The 26,096-nt window shown below is 43.4% G+C and overlaps 1 protein-coding gene across 1 annotated transcript in view; it reads left to right on the forward strand.

Annotated features, from left to right (window-relative positions):
* SHISA9 (shisa family member 9) overlaps positions 1–26,096 on the forward strand; it is a 240,415-nt gene that overhangs the window by 178,715 nt on the left and 35,604 nt on the right. The gene's annotated exons all lie outside the window — the stretch shown is intronic.

Consider the following 26,096-nt stretch of genomic DNA (forward strand, 5'->3'; position numbering starts at 1 on the left):
ATAAACCTGCCCAAGACCACACAATTTACTGTGGGCAGAGGGAGATTGCAAACCCAAATGTGTCGAATCTTGCGAGCTCTTGCTCCCATTGGCTGTGACCAGTGGACAGCAGATTGATGAATGGGATCTTTTCATCAAACCCTATTTCACTCCAGCCTCAGGCACGGGTTAGGGGTCAAGGCATCTGGAGGAAAGTCCTATTTCCATTCCTTTTAATCTTCAGTTTTATAAGGACGTGTGTCTTTTAGGCTGGCATGTTCTGGAACCTAACTGAATTCCCCAAATTTATTAACCGCCCCCAAGTCTTTTGAATGAAAGGGTAGATATAACAGGACGTGTCATCTTGGTCCGTATTTGTCTTTCTGCAGAAGGGAGGAAAGATGGACATTTATACCAACTGACCTACTGAGATACTCACAAAGGACAATGATTGCTTTTTACGTTTTAAATTTAATTTAATTTTATTTTTGTGAGATAATGGTGCCTCTGAGGAACAGTCAGTAGAGAGATGAGCCAGGAAGCCAAGAAGATGTGGTGGCAGGGGACGATGACAGGACAACAGCTCCCGGGCTGTTATATAACACAAGGCAGGAGAGGGTCAGAGCCAAGGCAGGATCCTAGAACCAGGAGGAGGACAGCAGTGTCCAAGAGCAGGCCACAACATAGTGGCAAAACAGGACCTGGAAACCCCAGGCCAGGAAGTTCCTTCCAAGCCACAATACGTTTTCTTAATTCTCCTGGGAAAGGAAGGACTGAGCTTGAATTCTAGGCTGTTTCTGCTCAGGATGTTTGTGTGTCTGTGTGTGTGTTTGACTGTCTCTGCCAGCTGGAAAGATCTCTGCCTATAGACCAGAGCTTGAGAGAAGCTCATATGTTCCAAGAAATGCTACCCGACCCACGTACTTTGTGTCTAGTCTAATGGGTGGCTAGGGGCTGGGGTCCCCAAGAGGCAGAGAATAGTGAGTGGGTCAACTCTGGAGAATGCCTTCAAGTAGGTTTCAGGAGATACATTTAAAAAGGGTCTAGGGTGTTCTAAACACTGGGGAGGGGCGCCCAGGTGGTCTCTCCTGGTATCATGGGGCATTGTGTGCGCGCGCATACACACACACACACACACACACACACACACACACACACGCTCCTCTTCCAGCACACACCTGCGTCACCTGTGTGTTCTTTGCATACCTCTAGCACATCACGCCGATACTGGCACTGCCTACGCACATTTCCCACACAGTCCCGCCCACTTAAATATATGCAAATACCTATTCACATTCTGCGACAGGGACTCACCAGCAGGAGCAGACACAGTGCCGTGGGTTCGCGTGCTTCTTACACAGCCCTGCTACACATCAGCACCACACACCGGGCAGTTTCCCAGCTCACCCACGCAGCTCATGCTCCTAGCCGGCACCATGTGCCACACACCTGCATCACGCCCTTCCCACCCACACGTATGCACAGTTCACACGCACCTAGCTGCCTGTCGCACTGACACTCATGTCAACACCACCTCACCACAGCCCGTCTTCATTCTCTACTGGTGTCTGTATCTGTATTCATATGCACACCTGTACACACACGTGTCCTCATTCACACACCCGCCCTGCACATGCTCATTCACACACACACACATACACACACACCCCGTGACTGTACCATACATATAGACCACATTTATTTCCTAGGCATTTTATTCAACAGTGAAAAAAGTGCCCAAGGCCACATTCCATCGTAGCCTAGGATCACTGAAAAAAAAAAAAAAAAGAAAAAAAAATAAAGCTTAAAAAGTTTAGGAGGAAATAAAATTCTATTTGCCTATTTTTAGCTCCCCAGGGGTTAAATATGGCCTTATTCCATGTTCAAGCAGCTTCTGGGTGATTATGTAACTCCAACGGCTCTGACTTGTGACGTCAGTGCCTTCTCTACCCTTGGTGACGGAAGTGCAGCACCCTTTCCTCCAGTGGAGCAGCAGGTGTCCTGGGGGAAGGGAAGTCTCCAGCTGTGGCTGAGGGAGTGGTGAGGGGAGGGTGCCCCCAGCCAGTCAGCTGAGCTTCCTTGGCACAGTGAGCCCTGCTTGGTAAATACGGAAGCACACACCATCACACGAGAAATGATCTGTTCCTGCCACGTGCCTGTCCCCAGGTTCTCCTGAAGGGAGGCCACTGTCAGAGGAGAAGAGGGGCTCTGCTGACCAGGCCAAGGCTCTGAGCCTGGTGTTGGAGGGCAGCTGGGGAGAGAACTGAGGGAGCCGGGGGCTTTATTGCTCATGCTCGCTGGGCACAGGGCTACAGGGGATACAGGACCCCCGTACCAGCAGGGATGGAGTGTTGTATCGCCAGGTAGGCAGTAGGACAGGGTGGTGGTTAAGCACTTGGTACCTGGAGTCAGATTGCCTTGCTTCACTTTCTGGCTCCTTCACCCGTTAGCTCCTTGACCCCAGGCACGTTGCTTTACTTCTCTGAGTCTTTATTTTCCCAACTCTTCAATGGGGACTGTTGTGCTCTTCAAAAGATAATCATGAAATGAGCTTAGCATAGTTCCTAACATACCAGAAACTCCCAACAGTCATCACCCTTATTGCTTAATATTTTTAAAAACTTGCCACTTCTGGCCAAGACTGACTTCTAAAGAAGCTGCACTCTCATAGTTTCTAAGAGAAGGCAGTCTGTTCCTCTTCCCTCTAAGGATTCTGCATTCGCTTTCACCCCCTGGGGTCTATTCTCATGCTGTCCCATCTGCATGGACTTCCACCTTCTCCTTGTTGGCTTAGTGAGCTTCTACTTTTGAGAGTGAGCTCAAGGGCTGGGGTGCAGCTCAGTGGCCAAGTACTTGCACAGCAGGTGCCAGGCCCTGGGTTCTATCCCCAGAACCCCAGGAATAAAAGGACAGGGGTCAAATGTCATTTTCCATCATACCCAAGGCTGACTCGGATTTCCTTGCCTGCTCTCTCTCTGCTGGTGATAAATGGTGATCCCTGCCCACCCCCCCCCCCCCGCCCTCCAGTCCCCATCAGTCACCATTATGGCAGACTTGGCTTTCTTTGGCAGAAGCATGAGTAGCCAAGGAAGAGGGCTCACACCAGCCTCAAGATGCTGAGATCAGTCTCCTCCTGGATTTGCTACTCAAAATACATTCTTGGGACCAGTAGCATCATCATCACCTGGGAACTTGTTGGAGATGCAGATTTGAGCTCTACTCCAGGGCTGCTGAACCAGAATATAAATTTTTATAATGAGGTGATTCATTTGCATAGCAGTGTTTAAGAAGCCTTATCTAGGGCTCCATCCTCCACGTGGTGATAGTGATGAGCAGGGTGACAATCCAGGTGTACACAAAAACACTTGACCATGGAAGAAACCCCAGCCAGGTATCACATCCCAGATGCAACTAATAAAGTAATTTTGGTCTATGCTTTTTGTCAACCCCCCAGATAATCTCTTTCCATATTATCCTTGTTCTTATTTGAAACCTCTCCTGAACTCTGGCCCAATTTTTCCAAGGTGGAACCTGCACACCATGGGTTACTCTGTCTCTAATTAATATTTATGTCACTTGCATAAGGATTTCCCTTTTACATTATTACCAGTGTGGGGAAGGAGCGTCCAAGAGCAGTACTAGATCTCTTTGATTTTCAGTGGGTCACATACTCCCTCTATTTGGCCAAATAGCATCAATTTTGTCTTCCTTTGTGGTCACAAGACCATAAAGAATCTGTGGCTGTATCCTCCTTATTTCACTTGTGTCTTTATATATCTTATCCACCCAGACATGTTACCTCAATTCCCCTCAATTAGTATCTATTGCTACTGTTGTTATATAAAGAGTATTTCCAAATTTACACCATCGCATAATTAAACCTTTACAAACTCTTGAACCAAATGCATTTTATATGCTTATGTAGCCAAATGCACTTCTCTCATTCAGAAAAATAGATTTTTCCTGCTGATCATTCTACATACCAAGTACCTGCCCACGGAAGGCCTTTGTCATTAGATTCTAATTGCCATGAAAAAAGGACCACGGATTAGCTGGTACATAGTAGGTATTCTCAGGAAATCTTTGGGTCCATAGTAGTTATTTTAATTTGTATTGAATGAATGACTAGAAAGAAGCAATAGTCAGTTCTGTAAGACTTTGTCTCTAGGGATCAGCGTGACAACATACATTAAATTGTGTGATAAAAAGATCTGAAAAGAAAACAAAACTGAAACTTTATTTCATGCATATTATCATACTGCTTTTTTTTCATTCAGTGTAAATAAATAAAAGGGGCTAGTTCCAACAATGGAACTGTGAAAATATCCAGAGATGCATATAACAAGTCTACCACTCCCTGGAAATAAATTCTTCTGGTTGAGTGTGTGTATATATATATATATATATATATATATATATATATATATATATATATATAGATAGATATATAGATATATAGATATATAGATATATAGATATATAGATATATAGATATATAGATATATAGATATATAGATATAGTGTCCTCCATTCCAGTCAGCGAACATTATCTATGTTCATGTTTATCTTTAGGCTTGGTGGATTTTTCTGTCTATCTTCCTATATCTTTAATGGAGCCTGGATTTATCAGGGTTGAAAGGCTGCAAGCAACAGAAACCAACTCTGAATTGTTAAAACAAATAGACTATCTTTTGGGAGAAATGTGGAATAGATCACAGAACCAGAAGAAATCCTAGAGAGCCATACTTTAGGAAGGAAAGGAAACCAAGGATGTTCCAGAGATCTGCAAACTAGAGGTGTCTTTTCAGGACAACCTGTCATTGAGATGATTGGACTTCAACCAGTTTTCATTACTGGGTCACTGAAGTCAAGATTTAAAACCCAGGCTTATCTTGTATCACTGCCCCATCCTTGGCCAAGCAAGGATGGAATATCCAATTTGATGGATTGATCAAGATAGAGGCAGAAGAAAAAAAAATAGATATTGTGTGAGGCATAATCATGGTTTTCCCCAAGATGTCCACATCCTAATCAATGGAAGCTATGAATACTTTATGTTCCAGGGAAAGAGAGAATTGAGGTTGGGAACAGAATTAAGGTTACTAATCAGTTGACTTTCAATAAGATTTTCCTGGATTATCAGGGTAGGCAAACATCATCACAAGGGTCTATGAAGTGGAGAAGGTCATCAGAGTGATACACTCTCAGAGACTGAACCAGCCATGGCTGACTCTAAAGATGGCAGGGAGCCCTGAGATGAAGAAGATGGCAGGCTCTAGTGGCTGGAAAAGGTAAGGGAATGATTCTACCCTAGAGCCTGCAGCAAGGAAAGCTTTTAGCCTGGTAAGACCCAATTTGGACCTTTGACCTCCAGAAACATAAGATAATACATTTGTGTCGTTTTAATCCAAGAATCTGGAGCTAGTTTGTCATAGCAGCAACAGGAAATGAATACAGTGATCAGGAAAAACAGCACATGTCTAAAACACTCTGTGCCTTTGAATGTTTGTTCTGTGCTGGGCTTTTAATGGACACCTTGGTAGTTGCAGTTCTCTCAGGGGAGAGAACCATCATTTTGTTGCAAGGCCCAGTGCAGAGGAGGCACTTGCTAAGCGATCGGCTCTGTGAACTGATTGACAGTGGCCCTCTAGCTCTTGGCTCCCTGGTTCTGGTAAACAGTGGCTTGTCAAGGCATTCTGGCCTGTTGTTCCAGAACCTTGTGGTGGAGCTGCAATGTATGACTTCCCACAAGGGGGCGGGGGTCTTGAGGCCTTACTTCTTAAGGACCTTTAGATACAGCGAAAGCATCCCAGTTCCACCCCATCACCAGCTCTAGCAAGCAGAGAAATGTGGCCCCCTGGAGGGAACCAACTCTGAAGTCCAGGATGTTTGCCAGCCTTCTCTGGAGCACAAGGAAATGTCGTACTTGATGATCATTCATTTTGATTTCACTTCTGCTCTGCAGATTACGGCACTTTTTTCCTACAGTGTTTGGGCATGAAGCATATCTGGGTATTGGTCTCTGCCCATCAGCAATCAATGTTGTGATATAGTTACATTTGGGAAGCAGATGGATCATCAGCAAGCACGTGGCCGCAGCTCCTGTTGCAGAGAGGTAGCAGATCTGAGGGCTGGGGCGGGAGCAGGGTGGGGGCTGAAAGCTCCTCTCTGTTCCCAGATAAGAACCATCTTGCTTGTGTATCTCATGCTTTTTCAAGGAGGTTGACAGGGAGAAAAATGCAGAGACTCAGGGAATGGAAGTAATATTCATTAAGTGCCTACTGTGTGCTGGGTACTTTTTATAGCTATCTTGTTTAATATCTAGGACAAAGCTAAGAAATGGGTTCAGTTATTCACTATTTTACAGGCGAGAAAAATGGGACTTTGAGAAATTTAAAGTAGGAGCCTTTAGCTCTCTGGTATGTAGCTATTAGTGCTTTGCACCAAATTATTTCCAGCTTCCCTCTCAAGCACATGAGAATTTCCTTGATCTTCATCCCTCCCAAAGTGTGGTTTCTCTTCTCTGACCTTGGAATGGGAATAGAAGCCCGTGACTTGCTTAGGACAGTCAAGTGTGAGCAGAAATGGAGTGGATTTCTTCTGGGCGAAACCTGAAGAGCCAACACACAGTTTTCCAATACTTTCTCCCTCCACCACGGTTGCGGTGTCCATTGGATCCTGGAAGTGAGGATGATGCGAGGCGGAGCACCCCAGGCAATAGGAGAGGCATGATTCATGCATGAAAAGTAAGATTTCATTGCTTCAAAGCACTGGAATTTTTGATGCTGTTGGATGAAGCAGCATAACCCCCCGTCTAAGACAATTGCTAAGAGGATCTGCAACTCGACCTCTTATTCATCCAGCTTCAACATTTAAGCTCTTTCCTCTACTCTGAATGACATCAAAGAAGCCCTGTTTCTTATTCATGGTCTGTATAGAGATCCTGGTTCTGACTGGCAAGGGCCTGAAGGCTGACAGGTTACATGGTTCTCAGGTGGTTTTGTAGGTATTCTTTCTATGACTACAAGAACACTGCAAAGATGGAGACTCCTTCTCTCTCCATCCCTCAGGGCACACGCGGTGATCCACATCATAGATGTTGATGAGATGCTTCCCGTAGGAGTTATTAGAACAGCTTAAAATTGATTAAGATGAGGACAACATTGGATGAAATAGGCCAATGGAACTGAGTGAGTTGGAACAGAGTGGCTTGAAATGGAGGGAGAGGGAGTGGAAGTGGATGAGGACAGAATGGGTTGGCCTGGGATGGAATGGGAGGAGTGGGCTTTGGAACAGAATGGCTTAGAATGGAATAAATTGGAGTGAAGTGTATGGGAATAATATGGAGGATTCCGATAGAACAGAATGGAATGGATTTGATGGAATAGGGACATTTATTATTTTGAAAGCCCAGGTTGGAATGGAATGGAGTGGGATGAGAAAAGTTGACAGTTTGGTTTTTTTCTTCTAGTCTCCTACCCCTCACCAATTCCCAACTGGGATTAGTTTGTCTACAGTAAGTCATCAACATAGCCCTGAGACAACGCCAGTGTTAACGACATGTCCCCTCTCTGAGGGAAATAATTTTGATCTCCTCATTGGCTACACCACACTGCTGCAGGAGTGGCCTCTGGCTTTTAATTGTGTGAGCATGTATGCCTGTGTGTGTCCATGCACCCACAGCACAGTGGGGGAGAGAACAGCTAGTTGGCGTACCCAGACAACAGCCTTTGAACTAACTATCAATTACTGGACCTGGGGGACATTGCTGGGTCAAGGGGCATTTGGCCCATTCCATCTGGTGATGTACCTTTACTATATCACTAATTTCCAGCCCCCCATCTTCCTTTCCCCTAGCCCTATTCTGTGTTCCCTGTATAGTAACAAGGGGCTTTTTCTGCTTTTCCCTTTCCTCTCCCAGATTGAGGGAATGTGCTTGGAAACAGTTGCCGAGGGAGCAATCTTGTTTTTGAAAAAAGAAACTGTAAAAAATGTGTTTGCGGGGATGCCAAAGTGGAGTGAGGCTTATTTAAGCAAGTGGGGTGGTGGGAATGTGTTTACACAGCAAGACGACGCAGGCTGGGTGTCTGCTGCTGCTTAAGTGGATGGTATTTTGAAAGGACTTTATGATCTGTCTTTTAATTCATTGTTACTGCTTCCAGTCCAGGAAAGTGTGCCTTCCTGGTGCTATTCATGTAGCCTGGGTTAAGCAGCAGAAAATTGACAGCTAGTCTGAGCCCGTGCTTACCTAATAGAAACCTGCAACACACAGTGCACACAGAACCATCTCAGGTGCGGAACGGGTTGCGTCTGTACCGCTGCTATGAGGTTAGAGCAGGTGGCACATGCCACTCCCTTGGGAGATAACCCACAACACAGTGAGCTCTAGGTAGGTGTCAACCCACTGTTAGTGTAGGCACATGTGCAGAGGCGCACAGTCCTGCAAACACTCATGGAGAGGTCCTTATACAACTGTGCACACAAACAGCTATGCACACCTATGGCATTATGTTGATACACAGAATTCCATGCACACCCTTCACTATAGACAGATGCAATCAGGTATGCCCTTGTCTGTGTACATAGCTCCAAATTATGTGCATATTAAGAGGTGAAGGCATAAGAAACAGAACTGGATTTATATTTATTGTTGTTTTTTTTTAATAGAAGACATATAGATGTACTTTGAAATTTCCTTTGGAAACCTAAGGACATTTCAAGAATGTGTCAAAAGATGCCCATTTGGAGACTTGATCCTATGTTTCATTCTTTCTTGGTTCCAGATGGCTCTTTCCTCTCCACCTCCCTTGCTATCCTCCGAATCCTCGTCTTATAGGTCCGTCCATCCATCCTTCTATTATCCCAATAGGATTATACACTTGCTCATGTAAACATGGTCCTGGATGCTGAGCTATAAGACAGATCCAAGGTGACCTTAAAGTGTCTAATCTATCCTGACATTGAGTAAACTATTTGCTAATATATTGGAAGCCATTTGCAGTCACAGGCTGTATTGGGTATGTTTGTAATTCTTTTTAAAAAATATTTATTTATTTATTTTAATTTGTTATGTATGAGAGTAGATTCATAGTACACATATAGAGTACAGTTTTTCATGTCTCTGATTGTACACAAAATAGTCACACCATTCATGTCTTCATACTTGGGGTAGTGACGTCCATCTCATTTCACCGCCTTTCTTATCCCCCTTTCCCCTCCTTTCTCCTCCCTTCCCTTTGCCCTTTCTAAGGTTCATCTATTCCTCCCATGCTCCCCCTGCCAACCCCATTATGGATCAACATCCTCATATTAGAGAAAACATTCAGCATTTGTTTTTTTTTTGGGGGGGGGGGATTGGCTTACTTCACTTAACATAATATTCTCTAACTCCATCCATGTACCTGCAAATGCCATGATTTTATTCTCTTTTAATGCTGAGTAATATTCCATTGTGCACATATACCACAGTTTTCTTTATCCAGTCATCTACTGAAGGGCATCTAGATTGGTTCTGAAATTTAGCTATTGTGAATTGTGCTGCTATAAGCGTTAGCATAGAATGGAAGATCTCGGAGTTTGGAGTTAGAATGCCTGGGTTCAAATCCCTACTTAGACAATTATTTGCTAACCTTCTGTGCCCCAGTTTCTCATCAGTAGAACAGCAATCACAAAAGTACATATTTCATACGGTTTGGTAAAGAGGGCTTATCTGGAGAACACTTAAAATAGAGCATGGTGCATATTAAGTGCTGGTTGTTGTGGTTAAAATTGCTACTGAAGATTCTCAGACAGGCATGTGCTGCTGGTGGTGTGAGCCCCGACTCTGCACACAGGGAAAGAGGACCAGAACAGTTCAACATGATAAGATGACTGTTGCTGCCTCTCCGCTCTGCTCCCTGCTTGCGCCCAGGGAGGGAGACCGCCTCTCCTGGTCTTCCAGGAACTGGTGCTAAACTCAGATTCGAATCTTGTTCTGAGAAAAGGGTTTCAGAAACAACTGCTCAAGGTCTAATGTGCCCCTACTTCTCTTTGTCTGCAGTCAATGTCCTCCTGAGTTGACTTCATGTGTGGGGTTCTCATTTCCTCTCACGTAGCTCCTCAAGTTAGTTTGAAAAAAGTTTTTTTGGCTAGGGAGCCGTGGTGATGGAGAATAGTAGGGAGGATGAATTGTGCTACATCAGAAAACTTGAGGTACAACCAAGGGTTTGGGGCTGGGTTCTAGTCACTTCCAGATAGGGCAGTTCCTGCTCCCTCTGGGTGTCTGTCAAGATGGATGGCAGTTTTCTCCAGTGCTGCCTCCTCCTCAGAGCAGTGCAGCAATAATGAGAAAGCACGGGCTTCATCTTCAAACTGACCAGCATTCCCGTCCCAGGTCTGCCTCTCACCGTTGGTATTTGATTGTTTTTCCTGGGGCCGAATCAGCCCCAGTTCTTCGTTGCAAGCAAAAAATACTAAATTCTAAAGGATGTCAGCAGAAAATTAATGTATTGAAAGGCTACTAGGGAACCCATGGAATTTTCAGGGTATCTTGGAAATTGGTTTGGAAAATGGAAAGAGACAAAGAGATGCTAATAGACACAACTACCCCCAAAACCATGCCACAGAAGCTGAATGTTGCCATGGTGCCAGCGTTTCCACAATGGCTTCTTCACCATCCCTGTTTCTTGTGCCACCCACTCCCAATTCGAGGTCTGTGACTGACAAGTCTGAATTGCCCAGTCTAGGTCATATGCTCTGGCCTGAGCAGCAAGGGAGTTGGGATGCAAATATCAGGACTTATCAACTTCTTGGACATAGACTCTAGTTCTCTCTGAGACCCATAAGACAGAGGACTCCCCAAACATAGGACAAGGTCATAAAGATAATTAAACAACAACCAAATCAAACCAAGCATACTAAACTGTAACTGTCAATTCCAATATGGACTCTTCCTCTGTAAACTTTGGAGAACAAGACCTATTCCTAGGAATTCTTTTGAAAGTTACATGAATGAATAGGATTCCGGTATAGTACCTAGCATATTATATGCATTTAGAAAATTCTGGTTTCCTGCCCCAGTTTCTAGAAAGTGCTCCAGGGCCTGGGTTTCTGAGGTGGCCACCAGACTACGGAGGAGGATGAGGATTTCTTAGTCCTTGATGTCAATTACTCCAGACCCCAGTGGTTTGGGGATATTTCTGAGAATAGATACAAGAGAGGAGGGCCCTGTTCTGTCTAGTTCTCAGAAGGCTCTCGGGATTAGGAATGGTCTTGTCCCCTCCCCTAAACCAGGAGTAAAACTTGAGCTGAAAGAGTATCAGAAATAGATATGTCGGCTCTTAGCTCATTAACAGAGCATCCTGCGAACATATGCTTTTCTCTTGCCAACTATTTGCAACATTTCTATGCCACCAAAGCCTTCCTACAGTGTCAGGTCCCAGAGGCATCAGATCTCTACAGATAACCGCCCTTAGAGGAGGATATGGGCTCAGGAGGATGTCCAAACTATTTCCTCAATCTCCAAAATCCACATTCAAACTGGTTCCCTGGGTGAAGCTCTGTAACAGCTCCTTCCCCAGGAACTTCTGCCTTCTTCAAATGGCTCTGAGGCCCAGATTGCTTCCCCTTCCACCTCACTCTTGTTCTTCCTTCCACAAGTATTTGTTGAGGACCTACTATGTGCCCAGACAGTGGAAATAAAGTGGATAATGAAACAAGCAAGCTATCTGCTCTCAAAGAATTTTTATTCTAGTAGGAGAGAGAGAAAGTGAACAGGTGAAGAAAGAAAATAACTTTATTATATGTGTTGGGGGAATGAATATTAAAAAAAGTCAAATTATGAAATCAGGGAAGGTTGTGAAACTCTGTGTGTATGTCAGCAAGGTCCCTTCTAATAGTCAGGTAGAGGAGGCCACAGGTGTACAGCCCCTATGGTAGGTGTGAGCAGGCATATTCTGGGGACAGGTAACATGGTAGCCTGGCTAGAGAGCAGTAAGAAGGGATGTGAGTGGTGAAGAAGGTTTGTGGTACTTGATATTTTGGCTCATGCAATCATATTTTCTACAAGTCACACTTGACCTTCCACATCTCGTCAGATGACTGTTATCATGTCCACTACGTACTGTTCGCCCAAGAGATACCTTGCTTGCTAGTTGACGTTTGTCCCTCCTCCAGCTGTGGATTAAACTGTGTTGGTTGCCTTGGTCCCTTCAAGTTGTTATTTCCTACAAAATAATGAAACCAAAACCAGAAGATTTTGTAGTCCTAGAGTGTGCTAGGTGGGCGGGTGACATCTAAATGGGGTTGGTTTGCCAGGGCAGTCCACTCAGGTTGCCCAAACTCAAGCATAAAGTATGAGAACCAAAGTGTGATGAGAAAATTCTCATATGTGCTCTTTGGGGACAGTTTTTACCCCTTCTGTAAATTTCTTACCCCTTCTTAGCTTCAAGACACATGCCTCTGAACCTAATATTTAACAACCTCTTGTCAAATATGTACATAGATCTATGAGACTAGTCTGCTAGGAGGAAAGTGATGTTACCCCGATGCTGCCTCGGGCTGAGCCAGGGTGTGTAGAAAACAGCCTCTTCTTCCCAGCCTGTGTGGTTTCAAAGGACCGACTTCTCTGCCTCGGGGTGGATATTGGTGGTGAGCTGGCCCTGCTTCCTCTCCCTAGCCCCTTCCTCCATGATAGGAGCAATTGAAAGGCTGAACCAAAGTTTTACAAAGAATTAGCTGGAAAAGACAAACCATGAGTAGAACTAAATACATATATATTCCAAAGAAGCATAAAATTCTCCGCCTCTTTTGTCCTGGCTGGCTCCAGGAAGTTGTGTGCAGAGAGAATTAGTCTTTGCACTGTTCTGGGCATTTTGAAGCTGTCTGTGGGGAACAACCTCCCAGGTGAGAGGGTGGGTGGGGGGTGGGACCTTCGCCATGTTGATGGGTCACTCTGGAACATCACCAGGGTGTCTTGCATAGCTCCTCAGGTCTCTGTGTCACCAGCCTCAGCTGCCCACATGGTTCACCCCACACCTTCTCTCTGTCCTGTCTGGTTTCTGAGCAACTATGCTTTATTTTTATTTATTTACTTTTTTTTAAAGAGAGAGAGAGAGAGAGAGAGAGAGAGAGAGAATTTTTTAATATTTATTTTTTAGTTTTCGGTGGACACAACATCTTTGTTTGTATGTGGTGCTGAGGATCGAACCTGGGCCGCAACCATGCCAGGCGAGCGCGCTACCGCTTGAGCCACATTCCTAGCCCAATGCTTTATTTTTTTAATGTAATTTTTAATTTGTTCTTTTTAGGTATACATGACGGTAGAGTGTATTTTGACATATTATACATACATGGAGTCTAACTTATCCCAATTAGGATCCCATTCTTGTGGTTGTACATGATGTGGAGTTTCACTAGTTGTTTATTCACAAATGAACATGGGAAAGTTATGTCTGATTCATTCTACTGTCTTTCCTAATCCCATTTCCCATCCCTTTCCTTCATTCCTCTTTGTCTAATCCAATGAACTTCTATTCTTCACCCGCCCACACATACACTTATTGTGTATTACCATCCAATCATCAGAGAGAACATTTAGCCTTGGTTTTTTGGGACTGGCTTATTTCACTTAGCATGATAGTCTCCAGTTCCCTCCATTTACTGGCAAATTCCATAATTTCCTTCTTCTTTATGGCTGAGTAAAATTCCATTGTGTCTATAGACCACATTTTCTTTATCCATTCATCTGTTGAAGAGCACCTAGGTTGGTTCCATAGTTTTGATATTGTGAATTGAGCTGCTATAAACATTAATGTGGCTGTGTCACTGTCGTATGCTGATTTTAAGTCCTTGGGGTATAAACCAAGGAGTGGGATAGCTGGGTCAAATGGTGGTTCCATTCCAAGTTTTCTAAGGAATCAATCTCCTTGTTGTTTTCCATTGTGGTTGCCCCAATTTTCAGTCCCACCAGCAATGTATGAATGTGCCTCTTCCACACATCCTCAGCGACATTTATTATTATTTGTATTCTTGATAATTGCCATTGTGACTAAAGTGAGATGGAATCTCAGTGTAGTTTTAATTTGCATCTGAACAACTTTTCTTAATGATTTTGATGGCAGAGGTGAAACCTAAGGTGTAGCTGTCACGGAAGATGAATTCACTCTCCTGGCCAAAGTGCTCTCAGATAGGTAATTTCAAGTTTAGTAGAAGCAGTCAGAAAGGAGGGTGTTTGGCACAGGGTGAGAGAGAGCTTTTTCACTGGGGATAGAGCACATTCATGTAATTCTGGGGTTCTTTGGAGAACAAGTTAGAATAAGAGGAAACGAGAATGAATTTTTAGGATTTATAAGTGGGAGAAGAATGCCTTTCTCAGGAGACAAGGGAGGAGGTATTTGTCTGGACATAAGAGTCATGAAGACACAAATTAAACAAGGTATTCAGTGATTCTTAGAGGCCTGTCCAGGAAACACACTTTGAAGGCGGGGATGGTCCTTGCATTGGCATCAATCACTGTACTGAACACAGCGGACCCTCTAACACGTGGGACTGGATGCTAGAATGACAAGTCAAATTCTTTTAAAACAAATCTGAGGCTTGTCCCGATTCTTTCCTGTGATAGGATTGGGTTATGGCCTGGGAACGAGTAGGTCATTACTGGGCCTTGACAGTGCGTCACACACAGGGTTCTGTTGTGATGCCAGTTTTCACAGCAGGTGGCTGTTCCCAGGCTATTATCAGGCAGGCCTCTGACCATTGTCCCAGGAGAAGATGGGAGAGAATCCCTGCAGTCCATGTCAGAACAACGGAGAGCTTCCATTGGAAATGTTCCAGAAGAAAAACAAATTAAGCCAGTTGTTTATATGAAAATATACTGATGTGAGCAAGAGAGGTGGCCTTCTGAGTCCCTCCGGTTTGTCACTCTTGTAGCAGTGAGCCTGTTGCCCAAGGGGATACTTCTCAGTCTCAGTTCTCCAGGTGGATGGATGCATTCTTTTTTTCAAACAATGCATTCTATTTCCAGGAAAGAAAGAAAGAAGAAACAAGGAAGGAAGGAATTAATAGTGATATTCTAAGCCAACTCTCATTATTTTATTGTTTTTAAAGACCATGTGCTTGTTTTAAGAACACAGACAGAAAGTGCCTGAGTGACTCAGGCACGTCCCTTAGCTAGCTTGAGTCTCAATTTCCTTATCTCTGAAAGGAAGCCCATAGCACTAACATCTAGGCTCATAACAAGGACAAAACGATAATATAAATTTGGAAGTAGCACCCAGAATAGGTCCCTGGGAGGGGCGCAAGATGAGTACCCAATGAATCCGAATGTCCTTCAAGGAGAACCTTCATTTGACCTTGGGAAGTTACTTTGTACCTCTAAACAAACTGATTATACTTTCCAAAGTTGCTTTGGCTATCACAGATCTTTTGAATTTCCCTATGAACTTTAGAATTGGATTGTCATTTCTGTAAAAAATCTGATTTGATGTTGGTTGAGATTGCATTAAATCTATAGATTAATTTGGGGAGTGTTGACATCTTAATAGCACCGAGTCTTCTAAACATGAATATGGCATGGCCCTGCATTTAATTTAGATCTTTTAATTTAGATCTTTTAAGTTTCTCTCAATAAGGAATTTTATTTTTCATTGTATAGACCTTGCACATCTTCTGTCTGATTTCTCTCTCAATATTTAATATAAGTGATGTTATTGTGAGTGGCATTTTTCTTAGCTTTCAATTTCTAATAGCTTATTACTATTCCATAGAAACATAATTGAGTTTTGTACATTGATCTAATGTCCTACAGCCTCACTAAAGTAATTTATTAGTTGTGATTGTTAGATTTATTAAGTAGATGCCAAAGAATTTATTAGTTTTAAAAAATTGATTCCAAAGAATTTCTGCATAGATAATGATCTTAACTACAAATACAATTTTATTTTTTTCTTTCAAATATCAGTTTCTCTTTCCTACCTCGAAGGTCTGTGTTAAATAGAAACAATGAAAACAGATATTCTTGCCATTGGGAGAAAGTATCTGGCCTCTGAATAGTTTTTTCATAGATACCCATTGTCACTTTTTGAAGAATTTCATCTACATTTCTAGTTTATGAAAGTTTTTATTTTAAACAGTGGTAGATTTTGGATTTTATCAAATAATCTTTCTATATCTACTGCAATGACCATGTGGATTTCCCTTTTAGACTGTTAATATTATAAATTGCATTGATTTTTAAACCAAGCTTGGATTCATGGGGATTATAATAACTTGATTATGATGTATTATTTTTATATAGTGTTGAATTTAGTCCGCCAAAATCTACTGAGAAATTTGCCTCTATGTTTATGATGAATATTGGGGTCTGTAGTTTTCTTTTATTGTCCCCACCCCACCCACCACCAGTGGTGGGGGTCAAACCCAGGGTCTTGCTCATGCCAGGCAAACATGTTACTACTCAGCCACGTCCCTAACCCATTTTTTCTTGTAATGTCTTTACCTGGTTCTGTTAGAATTTTGCTGGCCTCATAGAATGAATTGCAAAATATTGTCTCCTTTTCAGGTTTTTTTGAAAAAGATTGATTTCTTCCTTAAATATTTTCCAAACTAGAAGCTGAAGTAATTTACTTGAGGCCTTCTAGTGTGGCATTGTGCTATCAATAACCCTCTAAGTACTGCTATAACTGCATTCTACACAGTTTGTTATGTTTTGCTTTCATTTTTATTCCAGTGTAAAATACATTTTCATTTCCATCCTTGACTCTCTTACTTGATCTACCAGCTATCTAGTAGTGAATTTTAGTTTGTAAATATTTAAGTTTTTCCATATTGATTTCTAATTTAGTTTCTTTGGCCACAGTATAAATTTTGTGTGATACGAACAGAAAATTTTACATTATTGGTTTCCAATTTAATTCTATGTGGCCACAGAATATAATTTGTATACTAAATCAATGAAGTTTGTGTTTGACAGAGAAGATGGCCCTTGTTGGCTGATTTCTTAGGTTGCATGAGTTCTGATAAATTTGCTCTTTCCTCTGTATATAATATGTTCTTTTTTCCTCTGGCTGTTTTTAAGATTTTCAATATGTCATTGGTTTTCAGTTATGATGTTCCTTGATGTAGTTTCCTTTATGTTTCTTGTGCTTGTGATTTGTTAACTTTCTTGGAGTTGTGGGTATAGAATTTACATAATCTTTTGAGAATATTTGGTCATTAATTATTCAAATGTGTTTTTTCTGTCTCCTTTCTTCTCTTCCTCAGGGACTCTGATTATACATATATTAAGCCACTTGATATTTTCCACAGCTAATGGAAGTGGTGCTATTTTCATATTTTGCTGTCTTTTAAACAAATTTCAGTGTTTCATTTAAATTAATTATATTGTTGCATTTTATAGTTCATGTCTTCTTCTCTAAAAAACGTGTAATCTACTTTTAATACAATTCAGTATATTTCTTTCATCTTATACATTGTAGTTTTTATCCTGAGAAGTTTGAACAGGTCATATATACTTTATATGCTTAGTACTTCCTCTACCTTTTTGAGCATATAGAATTCAGTTATAATCATTGGTTTAATGTCTCTGTCTACTAATTCTACCACCTTTATCATCTTATAGTGTTTTAATTAACTGATTTTTCTATCTCATTATGGGTTGTTTTTCCTGCTTCTTTGCATGCCTGTTAATTTTTATTGAATTCTAGACATTTAAAATTGACCTTGAGTGTGTGGGACATTGTTATTTGTTTCCATGAATATTCTTGAGTTTTTGTTTTCTAGGATGCAATTAAGATACTCGTAACAATTTTATTCTTTTGGGCATTGCTTTCATGCTTTGTATATTTTATCTCAACATTGAAGCAAAACCTGTCTGAGCAGTCTATCCAGTACCCCCCCCCCCCCACTGAGTATGCTTTCCACTCTGATATGGTAATAGGAACCCTTCCCATGCCCGAGTGAGCTCTGAAGATTGTTCTCTCTAGTCCTTCTGGTGGCTCTTTACTCAGATTTGTGCAGTTTTCCTACACACATGCCTACTGTATGCCAGCCACTGTGCTCTGCTTTCTTGATAAAATATTAGGAGGAACATGAATGATAAAAATTATTTATGGAGCATACACTGTATGCCTGCCACTGTCCTAAATGTTTTTAGGTTTTATTTCATCTGTTTAATCTTTAAAATAAAGCTACAAAGTAGATCTTTCATTATATTAAATCTTATTATCCACTTATTCAGTCTTCTTATCTCTTTAAGATGAGTAAACTGAGGCTCAGTGTGGTTGTATGACTCGGTCCAAATCCCACAGACATGAAAACAATGCAGACAGGAATGGAGCTAGTCAGCCCTCACCACACAGATTCAGAATCTGCACACCTCACTGCTCCTAGTGTAACTCAGTGCGGTACCCACGCTCCTTGGTGCAGATGAGAAGACTTCAAGGAATATGTAGATGAATGCATTATTATTTCAATGACAAATTTATTAGAAAAAATTCTAACCACTACTACTACTACTAGCACATTAAATCTGCAGTTTTGTTGGTGTTATTGCTTAGAATGTAACAAAGGTCCTGATTTTGCACCTGATGTTATTTTAAGAAGAGTTATTCAATAAGTAGTAATGCAGGTGGTGGTTAAGCTTGGCAACGACCATGAACTGGGTAGGCTCAGGAAACATTCTATTGCATTTTATTCCATAGAAGGGGAACTGAGGCCAAGGTCGAGTCCCCAGAAGGTGAATGGAGAAGCACTCTCCAGGGTCTTTCTCTGTGTCTTCAGTCAGCTCCCAGTCCCTCCACAACAGGCTTCAGGGAAGTCAGGCTATCACATGCCGATCCCGAGCAAATTTCTTTCTGCTGTGTGAACTTATTAAGATTAATTTACTAAGGTGATTGGGGGTTTATTGAACACTTAAAAATGTTAATGGATATGGTTTCCAATAAATCATGTCAACAGATCTTCACAGAAAGAGTGGGGAGCTTTTAAATCAGGTTCTAAAGGTAGCACTGGCCCAACATGATGGCCTCAGTACAACCTTTAAGAAAATGGCAGGTATCATTAGGCAAGTCTGGAACCAGCACGCCCTAGCCCTGAATTCTCAGCAGGAGCCGTCCTCATGATAATGGCTGTTGTTTGTTAAGGCCTACAGTTTGCAGGAGATTATACTCGGGATTTCTTCTGTGTTCTCTTCGGTCCCACAATGTCAGTTTTATCCTCTCCCATTTTCTACATGAGGTAGTCAAGAAACCCCAAAATGAAGGGACTTGCCAAAATGTGTGGCTTTTCTCTCTCTGTTCTCACTATCAGATTCCAGCAAGTTCCCAGAAGCTTGTGTTACCCTTTTCCTGCTCCTGGGGTTCTGCTCCCCTTGGTCCTTACTTCTGAAGCTCCTGCTTGGTCCCTTTCCACAGGGTACGTCTAGCTTGTCCTCCATACCTCTGGACACAGCAGGTTCATTCCCATCATTCCCCTGCCTACCTGTATGAATATTCTCGTTAGAGTTTTTAATCTGGTTTATGGTTTCTTGCATTTCTAGGATTACTTTTTTTTTTTTTAATCTCTATCTCCTGGTAAAGCTCGTTCTTTGCAGTTTGAATTTGTTTGTTTAGTTGTTTTCAAAATATACTTTCAATGCTTGGACTTGCTGTCTTATGTCTTCTCTAATATTCCGTTCCATTTGAGTTAGGTATGCCTTGATTTCTTTCCCTGTCCATGTTTCTGATGCTTCTAGGTCCTCCTGTAGATTTAAGTTGTCTTGCATTGTTTGTAGTCCCTTTTTCCCTTGTTTTTTCATGTTGTTCACGTTACTTTCCAGCTCTGTTTGACTGCTTTGTAACTGCTTTCTCCTATACATTTGTTTTGGCTTTGTATATCTCTGTTGTCTCTCCTTTGTGGTGGGAGATTATGCCTAGAACTGTTGGGCTTTATTGTACTTTAAAGCTGATTCATTCAATTCATAAAAGACTTCCAGGTTCTGTATGCATATAGTGATTTGTTGTTTGTTCTTAGGACTATATGTTTAGGTTAGGTGCTATGATGGTACGAGGGTTAGTATGTCTTGGCTACTTTAGAAGATTGCTCTACTGAAGGTGGATACTAACAGGCAATTGGATCAGGGTGTTGGTAGTAGCTAGGTATTTAGGAGCCCTATAGACAGCCTCGAGACATTCACCTATTTGCATTTAGACAATTACACGTAATGGAAGACGTAAAAAATATGGAACACTTCACGAATTTGCGTGTCATCCTTGCGCAGGGGCCATGCTAATCTTCTCTGTATCGTTCCAATTTTAGTATATGTGCTGCAGAAGCGAGCACCTACCTGTATGAAAACATCCTCTTCACCTTAGGGTCAAGTGCACACCTAGTGTGCCCAACCAAGCAAGATTGGAGACACTTCCTTAAGAATCTCCTCCCCATTCCCTGCACTCCCTCTCTTCCTGCTGACCTCTCCTCCATAGCCCTGGGATTGCCAGGCATCACACCCCCTGGAATGTCACCACTGTGAGGCCTGCTATTTTTGTCTGCCTTGTCTGTTGTGTCCCCAGAACCTCCCCCCACTTTTAACAGAAGAGCTGTTGAAAGTGAAGGCAAGGTCATTGGATGTGATTGTGGGAAGCAACTGTGACCTTCACAAGGGGATTCTGGGCAAAGAAATCAGACCTTGACGGAGGAAGTAGGCAGAAAGGGAGTCAGTGGTTAGTCTACTCCACCAAGAGTGACGTTTATCTTGGAGAATACTTTGCTATTCTCACATTACCCCCACTTCTTAACAGCCTCTGGCCCCGTGGCCCAGTCCCTCTTTCTTCCTGGAACACTCTCCTTCCTTGACCTGCTCTTTTCCCTACAATTCTGCTGACCTCTTTGTCTCATTACATAGATTTCCTGGGTCATTCTTTTTGTTTTGAATGCATCTCACTGCTCTTTCCATAGCTGGTGGCTTCTCATATCCAGATCTCAGCTCACAGGTTGGTAATAACCACATTTTTGTTTGGCTTGTTGGAGACTTGCTGACTCTGGAGACTGTTCATCCTGAGGCCAGTGACTTGCTGGGGATAGCAAAGGACTTTTCTTAAGAAAGCCCTTCACATGCAAACCAACCTGTATGCCGCTCTGATTCCAACTGCCTCCTTTATTGGGTTCCTACACTCATCTACCCGCCATAATCACCCCAGGACCAAGTACCAGACAGACTAGAGACGGCCCCTTTGCCTCAGAGCTCACCAAAATTATTCAAATTGGCCCGTTGTAAATCTGATGACCCTGCCTTGCCTATGTCTTCCCTCGGAGCCCAAAATAAAAGTTCCTGCCCACATTTCCCCTGTGCTCCCTCTTCTCCCTGACAACCCTAATGCTTCTATGGTGGCTCTCCTGTGCTGTGGTAGGACCCCTTGTCTGGTGTCTGTGAGTATAACCAGTTATCTTTCAGTGGCCATCATCTCCTGGTCTGTTGGCTTTGCCATACCTGGATAATATCATTTTAAGAATTGTCACACACTGAAGGGACTTTCCCTGACCGTTGGTGACTCTCAATCTCAGCACACTCGTTGGTTTCCCTTATGGAAAGTACCATAGCTGTATATTTAACTTGTATAGTCATTTGACCACTTGTTCTCTATTTCTGAACTCCCACCAGACTCTTTGAGGTCCAGGACCATGTCTGTCTTGCTTGCCCTCATATCTCTGCTGCCTGACATACACGAGGTGCTTAATAATGTTTATCGATAGATTATAGAACAGAAAAGTATGGGGATCTTTGAAGGGGTAGCCCAGTTAGACTAGACTTGGCTAGTCCAAACTGTCAATTCGGGAGCACAATACAATACAAATTTATTTCTTATTTACACGAACTTCTACACATTGGCCTCCATCTTGGAGCAATGCTATCCAAACATAAGACCTCTAAGATTGCCACCCCAGTGGCCTGGAAGTGGCTCCCAGTCACTTCTGCCCATACTTTGTTGGCTGATGTATAATCACATGGTCCCAGTCTACAAGCAACGGAGTCTGGGAATTTGGTCTCATCTGGGCCCCAGGCTTGGTAAGCTACAAAGCTCCGACTTGACTCTCTCTCTCTTACCTGTGAAAAGAAGCAGGGAGCCTTGGGGAGGCTGTGAGCTGCTGTCGTGGAGGAAGCTAGCAGTGAGAGCTTGAATTGTCACTGGTCTCACCGGCACCGGGATTCTCATTTTTCTAGCATCCCTGTTTGGGCCAGGAGCCTAAGTGAAGGGCACGTGACCTTGGAAGAGTCACATCTCACCTTCCTGAGCCCCAGTTTCTTTATAGAATAGTGGGCATCAAGGTGGCCTCCTAGATTTGACAGAAGTGCCCGGGTGGTGGAGCAGCGAATCTGGCGGGGACACTCAGCTGCACCAGGGTGTCTCGTCACTACGGCTTGTTTTTATCATCGTCATAATTACAGCGAAACCTGCTGAGGCGTGGGCTCCAGCAAGGGGGCGCAGCTCCCACCCTTTAGACTTCCATCTCTGCATATGGCAACCTGCGTAAGACCTCACACCTGTTTCAGAGGAGAGGGAAGCTCCCTGCCTTCTGTTGGCCATTTCTCTGTGTCACGGTTGCTCCTCACCCCTCCCGCTGGAGTTGGAAGGTCAATTACAGTGCAGCCCTTTTCCAGGGTAATAAGTTTTTAATGTAGACGCAATTAGTGAATAAGCAGTTGATTAGTTCATTATGAAAATACTGACAACAACACCATTTGCGGTGGCAGAGGCTCGGAGAAGAAAGATTGTTCCCTTTCCATGTTATCAGTCGGGTCAGAGTGCCAGGAAAGTTAACATATTTTACCATAATATTAAACCCTTTTAGCATTGAAAGGCCATTATGTTAGGGGAAAAAAATTCCCCTCTGGGGTATTAATTAGAGAGAGCTTTAAAAAAATCATAATCCCATTAAATTCCTCTCTTATAGCTATTTTCATAAAGAATCCTTAATGTGAAATGTGGATGAAAATAACACAACTCTGGCTGTGGAATTTATGAAAACACAGAGCCAATGATCTATCATTTTTACCAGGGGGAGGGGAAACCGGAAACATTTTGTCAAATTCCTAAAATGGTTGCAAGCAGCCTGGACCCGGAGTCAGGGAGGACTGCAGCCTTTGTAGTGCAATCCTGAACCTCCCCCACGGCTAGATGACAGATGATGGTTCTGGGTGGAAACGTGCGCTTCCTGTCCCTGTTCTGAATCACTCTCTTCTCTTGGGGATTTCCTGGGTTGCCCTGCATCTCTGGCTGGTGTGAAAACCTCCTTCTGAGTTCACATGCGTGTATTTGAAACTCCAGGCGTTTAGACTGTATGTTCGTAGGTTGGTTTGTTCATCCCTAGGACAGGCACCTGTGGCAAGCTGAATGCCGCTCTAGGTGCAGGAGATGCAACCATGAACCAGCAGAGAGGTCTTTGGACTCTGCTCCTGGTGTGATGGGAGGGCTGTCAGTAAATCAGAGGCTGCAAATGGGGTAGAGGCAAAGGATGAGGGAGGAGTGCAGTGCTGGAGGAGGCTATTGATGTCCTCAGGAAGGGTCGGGAAGGGTTTGCCCTGGTGCTGCCATTAAGGGAAGGAGGGGTGTGCTAGGTGGGCAGAGTGGATGAATGGGGATCTTTCAGGCAGAGGAAACAGTGTTTGCCAAGGTCCTTCGTAGAAGAGAAAGAACAAAAGACATCTGGGGAACAGAAAGGATGGGGGTTAGAGAGGGGAGCCGCAGGACACCAGGCTAAGAGTGGCAGGGCGCTGGGGTCCACATCAGGCACTGCCATCCTTATCCTGAGACCGTGCAAAAAGCTAAGAGGTCCCAAGATCATGCTTCCCTCTCTGTGGGCACAGAGGCACATACCTATGATAAAGGCTGCAAAATTATGGGATGCTAAATGAATTGCTCTGTCTCTCCGATCCTTTCCTCATTTATTAAATGGTACAAATGATAGGACTTCTTGTTTTACAGTAGCTGTTTTATGAAATAACCCAGGTGCAAATAGTTTCCTTCCTTGCCTTCCCCCTCCCCTTCCCTTCTCTTCCCTTCCTTTCCCTCCCCCTCCTTCCCTCCATCCCTCTTTCTTTTCCACTCCTTTGCTCCCTCCCTGTCTTCCTTCCTTCCTTCCTCCTCCTCCTCCTCTTTTTCCTCTCTCTCCACCTTTCTCTCCCCTCCTCTGCCTCTATAAAATGAAGTAACTTTTGACTTTTAGGACCCATGGCTATTTTCCTTTTAGACTGGGTCTTCTGCTTTGCTTGTTGGTCTCATGCAGTCATGTGGTCATCTGATTCGATGGGCGCTAACTAGAGGCCTGGTTTTGCAGAGGCGCCCAGGGGCCTGGGAAGCTCCCTAGTTATAATGGCTTGCTCAAACAAACCGGTGGCTCCATGAACTAAATTGAAGCAGAAACCAGGTAACTTGCTGACCGCCTCTCCTCGGCAGAATTTAGTAAATGCAGTCATTAGTTGCAGTATAAATTCCAAGCGTGGAGCCTCTTGGAGGACGCAGGATCATCTTGATTGTCACTGACTCTCTTGGCTGTTCTTCCTACGGCACCATCTATGGCTCCTCAGCTCCTTTTTCTTTTTGAGGAATAATGAAAACGTCATCTGATCCTCACCCTTGTGTTGGGGAGATCAGCCATCATTCAGCCTTCCAGTGACGGCAGGAGTCTAATTCCCAGGTCTGTTGGGCTCACAGAGAAGCACTAAGAACAATCGGGTGACTTAATCACAATTTACTTATCCTGATGATTTTATTTTATACTTACTTTTGGTAAATAATCTTGATGTAAATTCCTAGTGGGCCACAAGAGAGGAGGCGGGATTTTAATGAACTGGTGATGAAGTGGAAATATTTTGAAATGCTGAATAATGTGTTTTGCTTGTCACCTAATTACTTATCTGCTGCCTAATAGCACATTTCATAATATCTTAATTCCCGATCTGTTCAACTGGCAATAAAAAATCCTTCCTTGTGATTGCCATGTGCTTCCCAGTAAAGACCAGTGCATCAGAGGCTCAGTGTGTAACGAGGCTTTAACGACCTGATAATGTCTCGCTGATGAAATAGAGAAAAGGATTTCTTGTTTCACTGCAAATACATTTTCTTCCCCAATTGAGTATTGTTTGAAAAGGAGCTGTTTATCAGTCAGAGATGATTTCTCACACACACATTCTTACTCACCAATCCTTAGAAACAAAGGATTGTTCCATTCTGATCAGCACTGACATTTTTTTTTTTGTTACTTTGTTTTAATGATGCAACACAGACACACAGAAGTGCTGATCGCCGCCCCCCCCCCCAAGAGCAAAAACGCTTATATCCTTTGACAGCATATTTTGGAAACCACAATGTGGGAACGGCATGCGTGTGCAAGCCCATGTGGGCACACTCGTGTACACACACACGTGTTTTCATCATTATGGATTCCATTTGGTGCATGTTGACCAGGTCCCAGGACCCCTGCGGCATAACAGGAAGAATGTAAAGAGCAAGAAGGCACCGTTTCTGCTCCCTGAGAGCTGGCAGTTTGCACCAGCAGGTCCTATTTGGGGATATGTACCAATGTCTGGCGATACCTTTGGCTTTTGGGGGGGGGCAGGGCGGGGGTGCTGGTGGCATCTAGTGGATAGAGGACTAAATGCTGTGGAACACCCGGGGCAGCTTCCCAACCCCCAGCAAGGAATAGTCTGTCCAAAGAGGTTCTAATTTGTTAAGATGAGGAAACTGGACTGAGACTGGAAAAGGAAGTCTCCGATGTGGGGAAGGAGTCACGTTACACTCCAGTTCCTTCCTGATCACCATTATAGACCCGTGCCAGGAGACCAGAGAAGTCATGCTGGTCCTGGTCATCAGCATGGGTACCAAAAGGGACTGTCACCTGGCATGGCACAATCAGAACTTGAGTCCCAGTCCCAGAACTGCCTGTGGGCTACTTTTCTCCCCTTTCTAAAGGCAGGCGATGGGGAGGATCTGGGGGAGGACAAGACAGGGAGCGGAGGAGGAGGCATGGGCCAGGTTGGTCAGCAGGTACAGGTAGTAGTCACAAGAAAGGAGGGAGCTCTGCATCCTAGCACACGGGTGACTGCAGCTGACAGTAACTCTCTGTGTGCTTCAAACAGCTAGACACAGTTTGTTCCCACAACAAAG

The sequence above is a fragment of the Spermophilus citellus genome, assembly GCF_964194105.1.
Source record: "Spermophilus citellus genome assembly, chromosome: 6".
Lineage (NCBI taxonomy): Eukaryota > Metazoa > Chordata > Mammalia > Rodentia > Sciuridae > Spermophilus > Spermophilus citellus.